The sequence below is a fragment of the Mobula hypostoma genome, chromosome 11 (genome assembly GCF_963921235.1).
Source record: "Mobula hypostoma chromosome 11, sMobHyp1.1, whole genome shotgun sequence".
Classification (NCBI taxonomy): domain Eukaryota; kingdom Metazoa; phylum Chordata; class Chondrichthyes; order Myliobatiformes; family Myliobatidae; genus Mobula; species Mobula hypostoma.
In genome coordinates this window covers 48839797-48854437 of record NC_086107.1, presented here as the reverse complement: position 1 = coordinate 48854437, position 14641 = coordinate 48839797, and the positions used below count along the sequence as shown (strand labels likewise).

At 39.2% G+C, this 14641-nt stretch overlaps 1 protein-coding gene across 3 annotated transcripts in view; it reads left to right on the top strand.

Annotated features, from left to right (window-relative positions):
• prr33 (proline rich 33) overlaps positions 1-14641 on the top strand; it is a 37392-nt gene that overhangs the window by 228 nt on the left and 22523 nt on the right. For 2 of the 3 annotated variants that reach the window (XM_063062012.1, XM_063062009.1), the window contains exon 1: positions 675-943. The exons of the other annotated variant lie outside the window; for it this stretch is intronic. The gene's annotated coding sequence lies outside the window, so the exon portion shown is untranslated. Of the gene's footprint in view, positions 1-674; positions 944-14641 lie in introns of those variants that run through there. 3 annotated transcript variants of the gene reach the window in all.

The window sequence follows — 14641 nt, the reverse complement described above, 5'->3', positions numbered from 1 at the left end:
AATTCTTTAACTTTTCAAACGTTAAAAAAATACACAGCGGAAGGTTCAATGGTTCCATTTAATATCAGAGAATGTATACAATATGCAACCTGAAATTCTTACTCCGCAGACATCCACGAAACAACGCCCCCTCCTCCCGCGAGGATGAATGAAAGGAAACCCATTAGAACCCCAGAGCCCCTTTGGTGTAATTTATCTTCAAAATGATCAACTCTAATGTTGTAGTTTCGGAATAGGGTGCAAGATACTCATGGCGACATCGTTCGACTGTAGTACAATTTCACAAGGATGCGATTATATTATATAATTGGGTGTGGTTGGAAATCGAACAGGCACACACAGAGAGAAAAAGTCATCCTCTCCCCATACCATGTACACTCCCACACTTCTACCCTTACCAGAGGCACATCCCTCTCCCGCCCCTCTTGCCCCATCAACTATGGCAGCCCCAACAAAAACCTTCACCGCACCTCCAGCACGATCCCTTCCCCATCGCATGAGCAGCCCCACCCTCAACTCAACGGCACCCACCTCCCGTGCCGTTCACGCACGGATATGAAACGGCGACGTCTCATCTCAGACCCCAAACCAATAGGAACCTACTTCCCTGGAGCGGAGTTAAAAGAAACTCACTGTCTCTGGGCAATGTTACAAAAGTAATGGGGTAAAGGAAACGCGCCCTGAATCAGGGAGACCGCATACCATCCCTGTAACGGAGCTTTAGTAAATGCCCAAGTGGTAAACATCTCAGGGGATTTTTTTTTCTCTCTCTCTGTCTCTGAGCCCGGGTTAACATCCCTTCCAGCTACGGGAGGGTATAGGCTGGAGAAGATGAGCTCTACAATCTGCAGCCCCAGGGTCTGAGTTGCAAATCTTACTGAGCGAGCTAACCAGGATCTGCAAGCTGTAGCAAGCACCTTACATTCTCACTGAAAAGCTGCAGGTAAATGCCGTTTACTTTAGCTTTGCTTACCAAAAGGAGAAAAAAAAAACAGGAATTGGGTGCAGAGAAAGATAACTCCCAAGGGAGTTTTAATGTGACGGTATTATGTTAACTCATCATGTAAGGCGAAGTAGGTGTGCATAAATCAGAATTATGGGACAGTAGGCATGTTAATACAATGTTATTAAAAACCAACTGATGTAATTTACACGTGGCCAGCACAAATCGGTTTCTGTACAATGGAATTTTTACTTGATTGGAAAGTGCCACACATAATTTAAAATATTTAAAATCTCATGTTGTCTTTGCAATAATCGTTTAATGAAACATTAAAATTGAAAAATTAAGAACCACAATATTGAGGTAACATTAAATTTGCTATGCAATTGCACAACTTTATATCACTTTGACTGCACAATAAATCAACAAGATGTTCTAGGTAATGTCATGTCTCCCGTAAAACTCCCTTTGCATCTTATTTAATGTAACTTATTTTTAAAATACATGAAAGCTTTGCTTGAAGTGAAATATCTTACAATTCTATGTGACATTCTACATCCAGACAGTCTATTAATAGACAACTTCTTAGCCATCAAACATGAAAATTTACATTTATTTTCTGGTAACAGTTTGCATTGTGACAATGAAGCATACTCTTTAAGTCTCCACCTTAAACTTGACTCTTTATTCCTTTCCATTGATGCTGCCTGACCTGCTAAGTTCCTTCAGCATTTTGTGTGTGATACTCTTTTAAGGATTAGTTCCATTTGGGTTCCTGTGATTGGAATTTGAATGGATTTTTTAAGGATGTGTCTAACAGGTCTGTGGTGAACAAGTACAATGTTCTCATTCTCAATGGCACAGAGGAAATCTTGGGTTTGCGGGGACTAAATAGAATAGTGCCTTAAAAGTTGTGAGGATCATCTGGCTCCAATGTAGAATCTGACAAGGCTAACTGAGCTCCTAAATAGTTGTACATCTCGGTAGGAAGGGCACAAAGTTTAAAAGCCTGGCCACCACTACGTAAAGAGGGCCAGACCCCATTCCAACCCCTTCTCCCGACTGAATGGGGAGTTGCATTGTGGCTGAGGTTCAGAGATGTATTTATACTTTGTGCCATACTGAAGTTCAGATAGAAGAATTGCTTCATGAAAACCCGAGGCAGAAATGATCTCCTACTGAGAACTATTCCCTTTCTCTTCTTCCCTCTATTTGCCTGCCTTAATGTCCTTTTTTCATTCTCCCAATCACTTTCTTTCAGGGGAAGTGTCCAACCATGTACAGGAACAATTGTTTTTTCCAGGAGACTTGAGACTTGAGGTTTGAACAAAGTCCTTAAACAACTGCTACACCCCTTGCTATTTGAAAAACAACGATTAAATCAAATGATTTGCAGCACCATAGCAACAAACACCCATCAACTATGCCATAACGACTGGGTGATCCAGGCAATTCCATGACATCACAATATGCATAGGTCTGGTGACATTGACCCTAAGTGCTCTAATGCCCTCACCAATATGGTTTTCTGTGGCATTCACCATGAAAGCATCCTTAAAGTATTTGTCACAATTTTCCCTTGGAAAGAGTGCTAAAAATCCCAAAATTGTCTTGGAATCACTACAGTGCCTGTAGGCTGTAGAATCAGTTCAGAGTAGCTGTGATTGAAGTTAACCATGTTGGTGAAGGAGCCTGATGATTGTAGGATAATGGTTCTAGAAACTAGTATTATGGGAACTAAGGCATCAGTACATCCTGCCTAAGAGTAGTAGCAAGAAGAGGGCATGGCCTGAATGATGGGGGTCTTGGATGATGGATTCTGCTTTCTGTGGCTCCAGGTAAATGTACTCAGTGGTTGGGAGGGACTTTGCCAGTGATGGACTGAGCTGTATCCACCACTTTCTGTTTTTTTTTCCCATTCCTAGGCATCAGTGTTTCCGTACCAGCCCCTGATGCAAACAGTTAGTATACTCTCCATTATGCATCTATAGAAGTTCGTCTAAATTCTTGGTGACATGTCAAATCTACACAAACTTCTAAGAAAGTTGAGGTGCTGTTGTGCCTTCTTTGTGATGACACTTACTTGATGGTCTCAGGACAAGTCCTTTGATATGTTAACTCCAAGGAATTTAAAGCTACTGACCCTCTTCCACCTCTGGCTCATGGACCTCCAGCCTTTTCCTCCTGTAGTCTATAAACAGTTCTTGGTTTTTGCTGATATTGAATGAGAATTTGTTGTTGTGGCACCACTCAACCAGATTTTTGGTCTCCCTCCTGTATGCCACCGATCAGGTATCAAGCATTCACTCTCTTTAGCAGAAGTGCACGGTGGATTAAAGTGAACATACCAATTAGGAGTAGCAGGCTTCTTGCCAGCCCTTCCATTTAATAAGATCATGGCTAGACTGATTGTAGTCTCAGCTCTGCTTTCCTGTCTACCCCGGTCACTTTTCAACTTTGTGTTATTGAAAACATGTTGATCTCTGCTTTAAACTTTTTGTAGGTGCACTACAGCAACTTAACAAGGCTTCTTTAACAGTACCTACCAAACTTAACACCAGCTCTATCCTCTGACAAGAGGAGCAGCAAGTGCTCAAGAATGTCACAACCAACACATTCCCCTTCAAAAAGGAAAGGGAAAAATAGGAATTGGAGGATAGGTTCCTGTTCTGGCTTTCACTAAAAACATGGCTCATCAGAATGTAGCCTTAACTCTATTGTTGGTACACCATAATCTTTATCTCCTCTACAGACAAAAAAAAAAGATTGATAGATGTGAGGTGAATTGAGCCATGAATGAGATAAGGGTCAGGTTGTGAGTTTTAGGTAAGCACCCTGATAAATGAAAAATGTTATTTGCATGTCTCAAAATTTTTCGCACAACTCGTGTAGATTTTTAAAAAATTATGTGCCCAATTGCCGATTAAAAAGTTTGAAATTGTAGAGCTCCTGAACTTATTGTGAATGGAAATGGATTAGGCTGCCTTTTCCTTACATCTCGTTGGTAGCCTCGTGCTTGAGGGAGGGGCAGATGACTGAGATTCTGTCATTTGCACTGCGATAGACCCAACATGAATCAGTACCAGATTTTCATCAAGAATTGAGAAAACTGGAAAAAGATTAACCTGCTTTGTCAAAGAAACTGAAGCCAACATGAAAAGGTAGTTCTGCTTGTTCTGAATCTACGTTTCATTAATCTCAATTTAACTCCAGAACTATTGTAACTAACTAGAAAGATGAAAGTGCTTGTGATCCTCAAGTACTTGTCATATCCTCAGGAAGTTGGAAAAGACGTCTTGGTCAATTGAATACTTCTGAAGGATAATCACCATTGGAATTGCATTTGAGTGATGAATACTTGCTTGGATGCTCAGGAGAATACTGTAACTTGACAGCAAGACAAACTTGGCATCAGCTTCAATCTCAATTAACACATCCATCCATGTAAACAGAGATTTCATTCTGGTTTATAGGGTTTGAACCCATGACATGATTAATCAACTCAAATGTTAAATTGCCTTGAGGATTCTTCCTGTTGATTTGCGTAACTTTAGTGAAAGATACATAAGAAGTCTTTTTAAATATCCAGGAGTTCCACATAGTGGGGAAATCTCAGTAAATTGCAGTTTATGCTGATTTTGACCTTCCCAGAAACTTAAAAAAAGTAGCTGCTCATAAAATGTTACTCATTTGAGTGGCTGTCAGCACCTCCTTTCACAACTTAGGGCTCAACATCGAACCCAAACCTTTCAGCAATGGTTATAAACAACTCTCGGAGTTGAAACACCAACAACTTTTGTCTCTAGACAAGGATGCTGAGTTAACTGAAGTATCAATGGCTCACCAAGAAATTAGTTAACACAACACATGCAGACGATTGAATTTAGACCTTCCCAGTTGCTTAAATTGTCTGTTACCCAGATCAGGCCAACTGAAGAGCCTGACACCATTGTGACATTTCAAGATGCATTCCCTGACCTTGAGCTTTCCAGTAAGGTAATTGAACTTTTCATTGCTCTGCTACATGTTCCCTGAGGCTCTATTCCAGCCAATGGCCTCCCCAAATACTTACTCCCAATGCTTTCTTCGCATACATTTAAAAGTCACCGTGACCTATTGCTTTCATAAATTTCCCCTACTTTGCACCTTTTTCTAAAAGGCCTGAAGAGCAGCCAATGAAAACCTTCGAGCTCACACTCAGTCATGCAGTGCCATTCTCCTCTTTTCCCTGGTTTCTTTTGCTTGGGTATTGTAATTATGTGTTTCTCAGATAATACATCACTCTGTATAAAAGAATATTTGTAAGAGGCTGACATGGCCTTTTTGTTCACTTCATTGACCCAAGGTCCACAATGTGTCATTGTGGTGAGATTCCTTTACAAAAGCTGTAACTATTTCATGTCGGGGACAATTTTAATAAAGTTTTTTTTGTGTGGCATAATTCTGTCTGAAGAATACAGCGAAAGTACAGCACAAATATCGATTTCTTCTTCTGGTAAAATATACCCCCCCCCCCATTCCCTACTCTCACCTTGTTCTCACCTGCCTGTTACTTCCCCTGGCTCCCCTGCTCCTTCCTTTCTCCTATGGTCCACTTTCCTCTCCTATCAGATTCCTTCTTCCTCAGCCCTTGACCTTCCCACGCACCCGGCTTCAGCTAAGCAACTTCCAGCTAGCCTCCTTCCAAATCCCTCACCTTTTTTATTCTAGTATCTTCCCACTTCCTTCTCAGTCCTGAAGAATGGTCTCAGCCTGAAGCGTGACTGTTTATTCATTTCAATAGATGCTGCCTGACCCGTAGAGTTCCTCCAGGATTCTGTGGCGTTTTGCGCAAAGTTACAGCAGTGCCTCAATTTTATTAAACAGTCTTATTTCCAAAATTAATACAATGAAATGCAAATAAAACACTAAAGGCTTCAGAACTTCAACAGGTCAGGCACATTCTGTGGAAAGACAGCTAATGTGCTTGTCTGGAACTGGAAATGTTAACTGTTTTGCTTTCCACAAACGTGGCTGCATTCTATTTTTATTTCAGATTAAGAGCATCTTCACATTTTTGATTTTAACTGTATCTTTTGCATGAACCAAACTTGGTAGAGTATTTCAGGATTATCCAGATAGTTGACAGGCCTGAGCACAAGTCTTTTTCTTCACAGCTTCAGGAACAGTCATTCAATGGGAATGCAAATTTTGTTTGTGGAACATTGTATTAATCTACAGGAATTTGAAAAAAAAATGAGTATACTAAACTTTGAACAAAAATCTGAAGGGAGTAGATGTTTAAGAAGAATAATGCTCTGAGTAAAGCTATTAACATTGCATTATTGTTTTTAAATGAGGGATAGATATGCAGTGATAACTCCTACAGTCTTACAAGTGTGTGAGGAAATAGGTTGAAGTATTCGATTACAATATATGAAATCGTTGAATTATGGGGTGAAGTAAAACAACAGATTCTGATGTGAATATAAAGTTAGATAAGTACATCTTGAGGTTGAAAAGACATATGAGGGGTGATTGATAAGTTTGTGCCCTAAGGTAGAAGGAGTCAGTTTTAGAAAAACCTAGCACATTCATTTTTCAACATAGTCCTCTCCTACATTTACACACTTAGTCCAGCGGTCGTGGAGCATACGGATCTTGGACCTCCAGAAAGTGTCCACAGCAGGGGTGATTGATAAGTGTGTGGCCTAAGATAGAAGGAGATGAGTTATACAGCTCTCGTTACATGCACATGCAGTTCACCTCTTTGAATGATTATGCAGAAAGCTTGAAGTTAATAACTCATCAGTGGTGATTGATAAGTTCGTGGCCTAAGGTAGAAGGAGATGAGTTATTAACTTCAAACTTTCTGCATAATCACTCAAAGAGTTGACCTGCATGTGCATGTAAGGAGAGCTGTATAATTCATCTCCTTCTATCTTAGGCCACAAACTTATCAATCATCCATCTGTGGACACTTTCTAGAGGTCCAAGATCCGTATGCTCCACGACTGCTAGACTAAGTGTGTAAATGTAGGAGGGGACTATGTTGAAAAAGAAATCTGCTAGGGTTTTCTAAAATTGTCTCCTTCTATCTTAGGGCACAAACTTATCAATCACCCCTCGTACCTTTGCAGGAACAAGGTGTAGTTTTGTAGAACTTTCTCTTTGCTGTGAATGCATTGCATAAAACCTCTGGCCAAATTAATTTTATATGCTCCTAGAGCATTGCATTTGACTAACAAGTGCTTTCCCATTTTTTAATTCGTGTTCATAAAGATTTCCAGGAAACTTATCTCTGAGAGTTGGAATAATTTCTTTCTATTGGTCTGAATCTGAACTAGAATTTAGCTCAAAGGTGACAGAATGAAATAGTAACCTTGTAGAAGCTAAATCCTTTGTTTCACATTCATAGATCCAATATTTTTTGAAATTCTGATGCAATTTAGTACATTTAATGGGATCAAATCGTGTTCAGAAAATGGAAAGGGAAAGTTAAAAAAACACAATATTAAAAGGTGAATGTATTTGCGGGGGGTGTAGCCACACAAAATGGCAAAACTTTACCTGCATTTAACCTAAATTCAGTGTTTGAGATCTGTTCAAATAAACGTTACATTCCTTTTTCAGCCACTTAATCAAAGATGACTCTTGCGTATTTGTTAATTGCTTTGAAACAGTTGTGCATTTGGTGATATATTATATAATATCTCTGTCATATCAGAAAAAAAAAATGTTTAGAAGGAAGAGTTAAGTTTGTGACAGTCTTGAACCCAGTATCATGAAAAGTTGACAACAGGTGACAGTGTCAGATGGCAGTGGGACTTTGCTTCTTCTATAATTAGGTCAAGGAACTTTCAACAGGGCAAGGAAGGAATTTATTTCAATGAGGGCAATCATATCTGGTCTTTATTTTCCATTTTTGTTAAGTTGCTTGATTTCATTCACAAGGTAAGTAGTTCCTAGCAGTTGATATCTGAGCAAGAAACAGAAGCCTTGTACTCATACATGAAATAGAAAATGTTGCAAACATTCAGCAGATCAAGCAGCATTGGTGAAGAAAGAAACAATGTTAATGAGCTGAAACTTTGCTATGTGAGGCATTTGTCTTGCATGTTTTAGATTTTCCTTATCTAGGAATACATGCCACGTTATTGTAAATTTAGATTGGTGATGCTGAGGTGAGAAAAATTAAGAACTGGGTGAACAGGACCTGCAATTGTACATTTCCTTAACCAATCAGAATGAACCGCGGTGAATGCAATAATATAATGATTGGGAAAGAAGTTCAATTGGATTGGGGGAATCCAGTGGGTTATCAGGTGGAGAATAAAGAGACAGAAAGTACAATGCGATTAGTACACAGAAAAGGAAACAAATACATTTTACATTCTTAAATCTCTCACAACAAAAAAAAAGTACTGAAAAAATGAAACTCCACATTTACTGCAGTTAGTTTCAAACTCAGAACAACTAACTGGGATTAATTTACACTTACCATGCTGCTACACATCTACATTGAAATGAACAAGATTCAATTTAGCTGATGGGTAGATCCATATTTGATCCAACCCATGCCCCACACTCACCCTATGTCGACACCATCCCCATGGCTACATTAACTTTACACTGCATGGAGTTACAATATAAGCTCAATGTATCACTGTCTTATCCATTCCAGGAAGTCAAGTGCTGTGCAAGTGATAACGAAGCCTTGAATGGCAGATCCTGAGGCCTTAGTGACCTTTTTACAGTATACTGCTGTTACATTTTGTAACTTCAAAGCATTAAACTAATTCAAAGGAAGACACCAGAGTCCGAATTGAGAGTCCAACTTGGTTCTTTAAGAAAAGCGTGCACGTATCACGTGGTAGTGTGATGACTTATGCAATTCACATATTTATACATAACCCATAATGAATTATTAAAATGAACAAGAATGCTTAATCAAGTGATATATTTACAAGATTACTCAACTGTTACTGAAATAATAAATACACAACACTCCTCTCTGCTTAGTTATAAACTTTAACTCAATAGAGAATTCATCTCAACTGCTATATACGGACATCCACAGCATCATAAAGTTTAAATTGTCCCATTCAGGACTATAGATTTAATCACCGTTATGCAACATTTTCATGTGATGTAATCTGACCTTTCTGAATCTTTTTTCTAAACTTAAATTATATGATGAGAGAAGCGGAGTTAACGACATTATTGAATGTGTCTGATACAAGCTGTTGGTCTATCCCTGTTTTGCTTTTTTTTGGAGGTTTTTGTTTTCTCTTTTTCTTTTGGGGTATTTTTGTTTATATTTTTATTCTTTTTCTTTTTTTAATGTTTAGTCTCATTATGAGTTTGGAAGTCTTTTATATCTATGTTACTTAAAATTCATTTTATATATGCTGATGAACATTTTTCCAATCTCTTTGTACCAACTTTGTTATTGCGTTTATAATTTTGAAAAATTAATAAAAAGATTTAAAAAGAAAAAGATTTAATCACCGTTGAGGGTGTCTTACTCTTGTGGGATAGTGTCTTTCCTTACAAGGGGTGTCACTCTGCTTAGTAGGTGAGATTTGTGGCTGTGAAACAATCTCAGGTTCTGGGGCCTCCTCCATTGTGGTTGTGGCAGTTGACTCTGAGACTGCAAGAAATGGTTCTGACAGCAGTAGCCACCTCTCTTCTCTAACAATTGACTCTACTCTCCTCAACCTATCGATGTGCCACCTCCAGATGACATCAGGCACAAACTCCACAGAGTGGTCCTATTCTGTCCTTAATCTTTCCGAGTACCCACTTCTGGTCACCTCTGTAATCCCTCGCCAGAACTGCTTGTACTGGAGTGAAACATTGAACCTTCTTGCTTGAGGAGCCTTCAATTTGTCCCAGCTGTTTGTACTGCGTACTCTTTCTGAGATTGGGTTTAAGGATATCCAAGTGTAAATGCAATGAACCACCCAGGAGCAGAGGAGCTGGTGAGTTATTGGTTGTGGAGTGTACTGCTTTACAATATGCAAAGAGGGAATTGGTGAGTTTGGGATTCAGTGTTAGTATAGTGTGTTCTGCTGACATTGCTCTCAGTGCATTCTTTAGAATCTGGGCAAACATTTTCGCTAATCCATTTGTAGCTGGGTTGTACAGTGCAGATGTAATATGTCTCAATCCATTCATTTTTAGGAATGACTGAAAGTATTCCTCAACAAACTGTGGTCCTTTGTCACTGACTAAGCATTCTGGACACCAGTCCTTGTGAAGAGGCTTCTCAATACATCAACAGTGTACGAGGCTGTAGTGGAGGCCATTGGGGACACTTCAGGCCACTTTGTAGCTGCATCCACTACCACCATGAAATTCATCCACTACCACCATGAAATTTTTGGCCATGAAAGGTCGGCAAATTCCACATAAATTCTCCGCTAGTGCAATCCAGGCCATTCCCAGCCATGGAGAGCCTCTGCTCTTGGCATCTTTCAGGGATGTTGGCAGTGCATAGAAATCTGCTCGATCTGCTGATCTATCCCAGGCCACCAGCCGAAGCTAGAGCCAGTGCTTTCATTTTGACTTTAGCTCCCAGTTTGGATGGTACATCAACTCTCAATCCCCACACAAGGCTACTTCCATCAAGACCAAGTCCATCTCAGTGCTGGTAAAAATGGGGGAATTGGAGTTTCTGCTGCATATTTCAGCCATGTAGAACTGAAACAGTGTGGTGTCTTTTCTGGTTTCCCTTTAGCTCATCGTTGCTGTAATAGACTTTTGTTTCATGTAAGGGAGAGTACATCAAGAGGAGTGTCTTATTGTTTGCAAATTTTTCAGGTATTTCCTTTTCCAATGGTTAACAGGACAACCATCAACATTTCCATGATTAGTCGTCTTCTTGAATTCAATCTTGTAATTGAGTCATCCAAGAAACAGAGCCTTTTTCTGCATTCGTCCTGCTACTGTTAGTGGAACTCCCTTCTGTGGATTGAAAATGGATACTCATGGTTGATGATCAGTAACAAGTACTGCTAGAGATATTTTACACCCCAAAACAGACTCAAGCCTTCTCTGTCAATTTGTGTGTAATTTTTCTCTGCAGTGGTAAGGGAACATGATGCAAAGGATATAGGGCTTTCACTTCCATCAGTTAAAACATGTGACATGACTGCATCTGTACACCTATACCATCGGGCGAGGCACCATAAGCAAGCCTCACTGGACGATGTGGATCATAATGTGTCAGTACAATGTCGAACTTCACTATTTCCTTTACCTTTTTGAAAACCACTTCACACTGCTTTTATTCATTGCCATTTCTTCCCAGGTTTGGCAAGAACTTGTTATAGTAGTTGATGAGTCCTAAAAAGAACCACACTGTGACATATCCTTTGGCCTTTGGGCATCCACAACTGCTTCAATTTTCTCAGCACACTTGTGTAATCCTTGTGCGTCAATAGTGTGACCAGAGTAAGTGATGCTTGGTTTAGGTAATTCACACTTATCGCATCATGTTCTGAGTTCATCATTTTCTAATCTTTTTCACACTGTCTTGAGATTTTGGAGATGTTCCTTGTCTTGCTCCCGGTAACAATGATGTTATCCAGGTAATACTGAGTGCCTGGGCACCCTTGCAGCATCTGGTCCATAGCATTCTGCCAAAATCCAGGTGCAGATGCAACTCCAAAAATAAGCATATTATACTAACCAAGCCCTTTATGGGTGTTAATAATGAGAAACACTTTGAACTCTTCTTCCTTGCCATCTACAAGTAGGCCTCAGCTAAGTCCACTTTGCTGAATTGTTTTCCTCCAGAAGGGTTTGCAAGGACATCCTCTACCCTCGGCAGAGGGTATTGATCTACTTTCAGCACTGGGTGGATGGTAATCTTAAAATCACCACAAATCCGGACAGACCCATTCTTCTCACCTGCTGGTCCACTGACGTTGCCCATGGGCTTCACTTATCTATGGAAAGAATTCACTCAACCTCCTTGCGATCTAGCTCACTGTCTACTTTATGACAGATGAAATAAGGAACCGGACAGACTTTGCAAAACTTGGGTGAAGTATTTTCATTTATCACAATTTTGCCCTTGATATGTTTGATTTTTTAATGCCCTTGAATACTGCTGTGACATCATCCAGTACCTTTCTTCATTCATTTTCAGATGGCTACATTGCAGGGGACGTGACATGCAAATTGTGGATGGATCTCCATCATGTTGTAGTTGTCTCAACCAATCACATTATCCTGTTTTTTAAACCACATACAAGCCCAATGTGGTTTGTCATTTACTGAATTTAGCTGTTATGAATGTCATTCCCACAAGAGTTATCTTTTCTCCCGTATAAGGTCTTAGTTGGATACCTGCAGGCTTCAATTTATTATCTTTGAAGAGCCTCTCAAACTCATTTTGTGGAATGACTGAAACAGCTGAACCAGTGTCTAATTCCATTTTAATGAATTTGCTATTCACTTCCGGTGTAAGCCGTATTGCTTGCCCATTGTTAGTTTTCACATTGTAATTCTTAAGGCTACTCAGTCCTGTATGCTGAAATAGACTCCCCTTCCTTTTGATTCTGCTTATGCAACCTGAAGTGTTCTGCAATCAACAATGGTTTCAGTTGTAAATGCTCTGATATTACTGTCACAAAATTAGCAAAGCTCACTTCTGCTGGTTTGGTTGAAGCAATCAAACTTCAAAGGTTTATGCCTTTAAACCCAATGCACTCATCAAAATTGGTACTCGCATCTCATTGGCCAGTTCCCTTGTTTCAAAATACTGTTCAATTATCTCAGAATACGTTAGCTAGTTACCCATTGAGCAATCAAACCTGTCAATATTTCTGATGTAGCCAGCCATTTCTGATTTTTTAATAATAATTATCACCCAGTACTTAGTCTCTATGAACCAGTGAATCCTTTCATTTTCCAACTTTAAAATAAAACTCAGTAGTATCTTCCCTTCAGTGCAACACATGCTACATTTTTATTAACCTAACTGTCTCTGCACATGCTGCACTGTTTCTTTTACTTGCCATGCCTTGCAGCGATTTTTTAAACTCACCATTCTTTGCTGCACTCCAACTGGTCGATCGTCATATCAGGTTCCTTTTTAAAAGTACTTCATTACCACTGTTATGTTTTGTAACTTCAAAGCACTAAACTAATTCAAAGTAAGACCCAGGACTCCAAATTGAGAGTCTAGCTTCATTCTTTACTTTAAGCAAGGTGTGTACGTATCATGTGGTTGCATGATGATTTATGCAATTCACATAACCCATAATGAAATATTGAAAAGAACAAGAATGCTTTATCAAGCAATACAAGGTTACTGAAATATTAAATGCACAACTATCAAAGATAATCACATAAATGGTTTAAATATTTTAAGTAATTAAAAGAACAATTGTTTAAGTTATTTTAATGACCAAAAACTAATTAATTATTTAGTAAAATAAAGGAAAAGAAACAATCCATTTAGTTGCATTTATCTCTATCTAGGTGAGTGACCTAATTCAAGTGGCTGATGTAAAATTAAAGGGCCAGATATTAATTGTATCTCAAGACAGATGACAAAATAATTGTTTAATTTCTTTTTTCCAACATACTTTCCAGTGACTCATTCCATAATGAACCCATATAACTTTATTAATCTTTTCCTGTTTACGTGTTAGATGCTGTTACCCATTTTCTGCTTTCCTTTTCTCTTATTATTTACTTGGTTTACTTCTGCCAAATTCTGGAATTTTCATAATCCTCAGGCCTATTGTACAATTCAATAACATGATAAGCCATTTCCTTTGACCTAATACTATCTTTAACCATCCTTGTTAACTGTAGCAGGTCTCATCTTCATGATGGGTTTGTGTCATAAAGGGGTGTATATTTGTTGGAAGCCATGTTCCAATCCCTTAAACATTAACCATTACTCATCTATCATCAAACTTTTAAATTTAGTTTCCCCCAAATGACTGTAGACAAGCAATGTTTCATTTCTTTCTAGTTTGCTTTTTTAAAGTTTTGTGTCATAATTTCAGGTTGAATAAATCACTTTCAGTCTTCATATAAAATTCCATCAAAGGCCCTTTCTTACTGTGCAATGCTTTACATAAAATGGCCTGTTCCTGCATTGGTTTTGGATTTAGAAAACAGTCTGATGCTTTCAATTAATTCTTACTTGGCTTGGTTTGCCAGTCTATATGTTGATACAAGAACCCATAATCTTGCCCTTGTTATATACACTGCTAATTTCCTGATTTATATTCAGAAGTAATATTGTATCGGGTTGGTGGGGGGGGGGGGTGTGGATTATAGAAAGCTCACACAAATGACTCCTGCCTCTTTCTACAGGAATTCTGCAGATGCTGGAAATTCAAGCAACACACATCAAAGTTACTGGTGAACGCAGCAGGCCAGGCAGCATCTGTAGGAAGAGGTGCAGTCGACGTTTCAGGCCGAGACCCTTCGTCAAGACTAACTGAAGGAAGAGTGCTCTTCCTTCAGTTAGTCCTGACAAAGGGTCTCGGCCTGAAACGTCGACTGCACCTCTTCCTACAGATGCTGCCTGGCCTGCTGCGTTCACCAGCAACTTTGATGTGTGTTGCCTGCCTCTTTCTGTTTCTTAGCTTCTCCAAATCTTTTCCAGATCTTCATTCTCGATGCCTGTTCACTTTTGGTTAAATCTTGATCTTTATTATCAGAGATTACTCATCGGTACCATCTTCC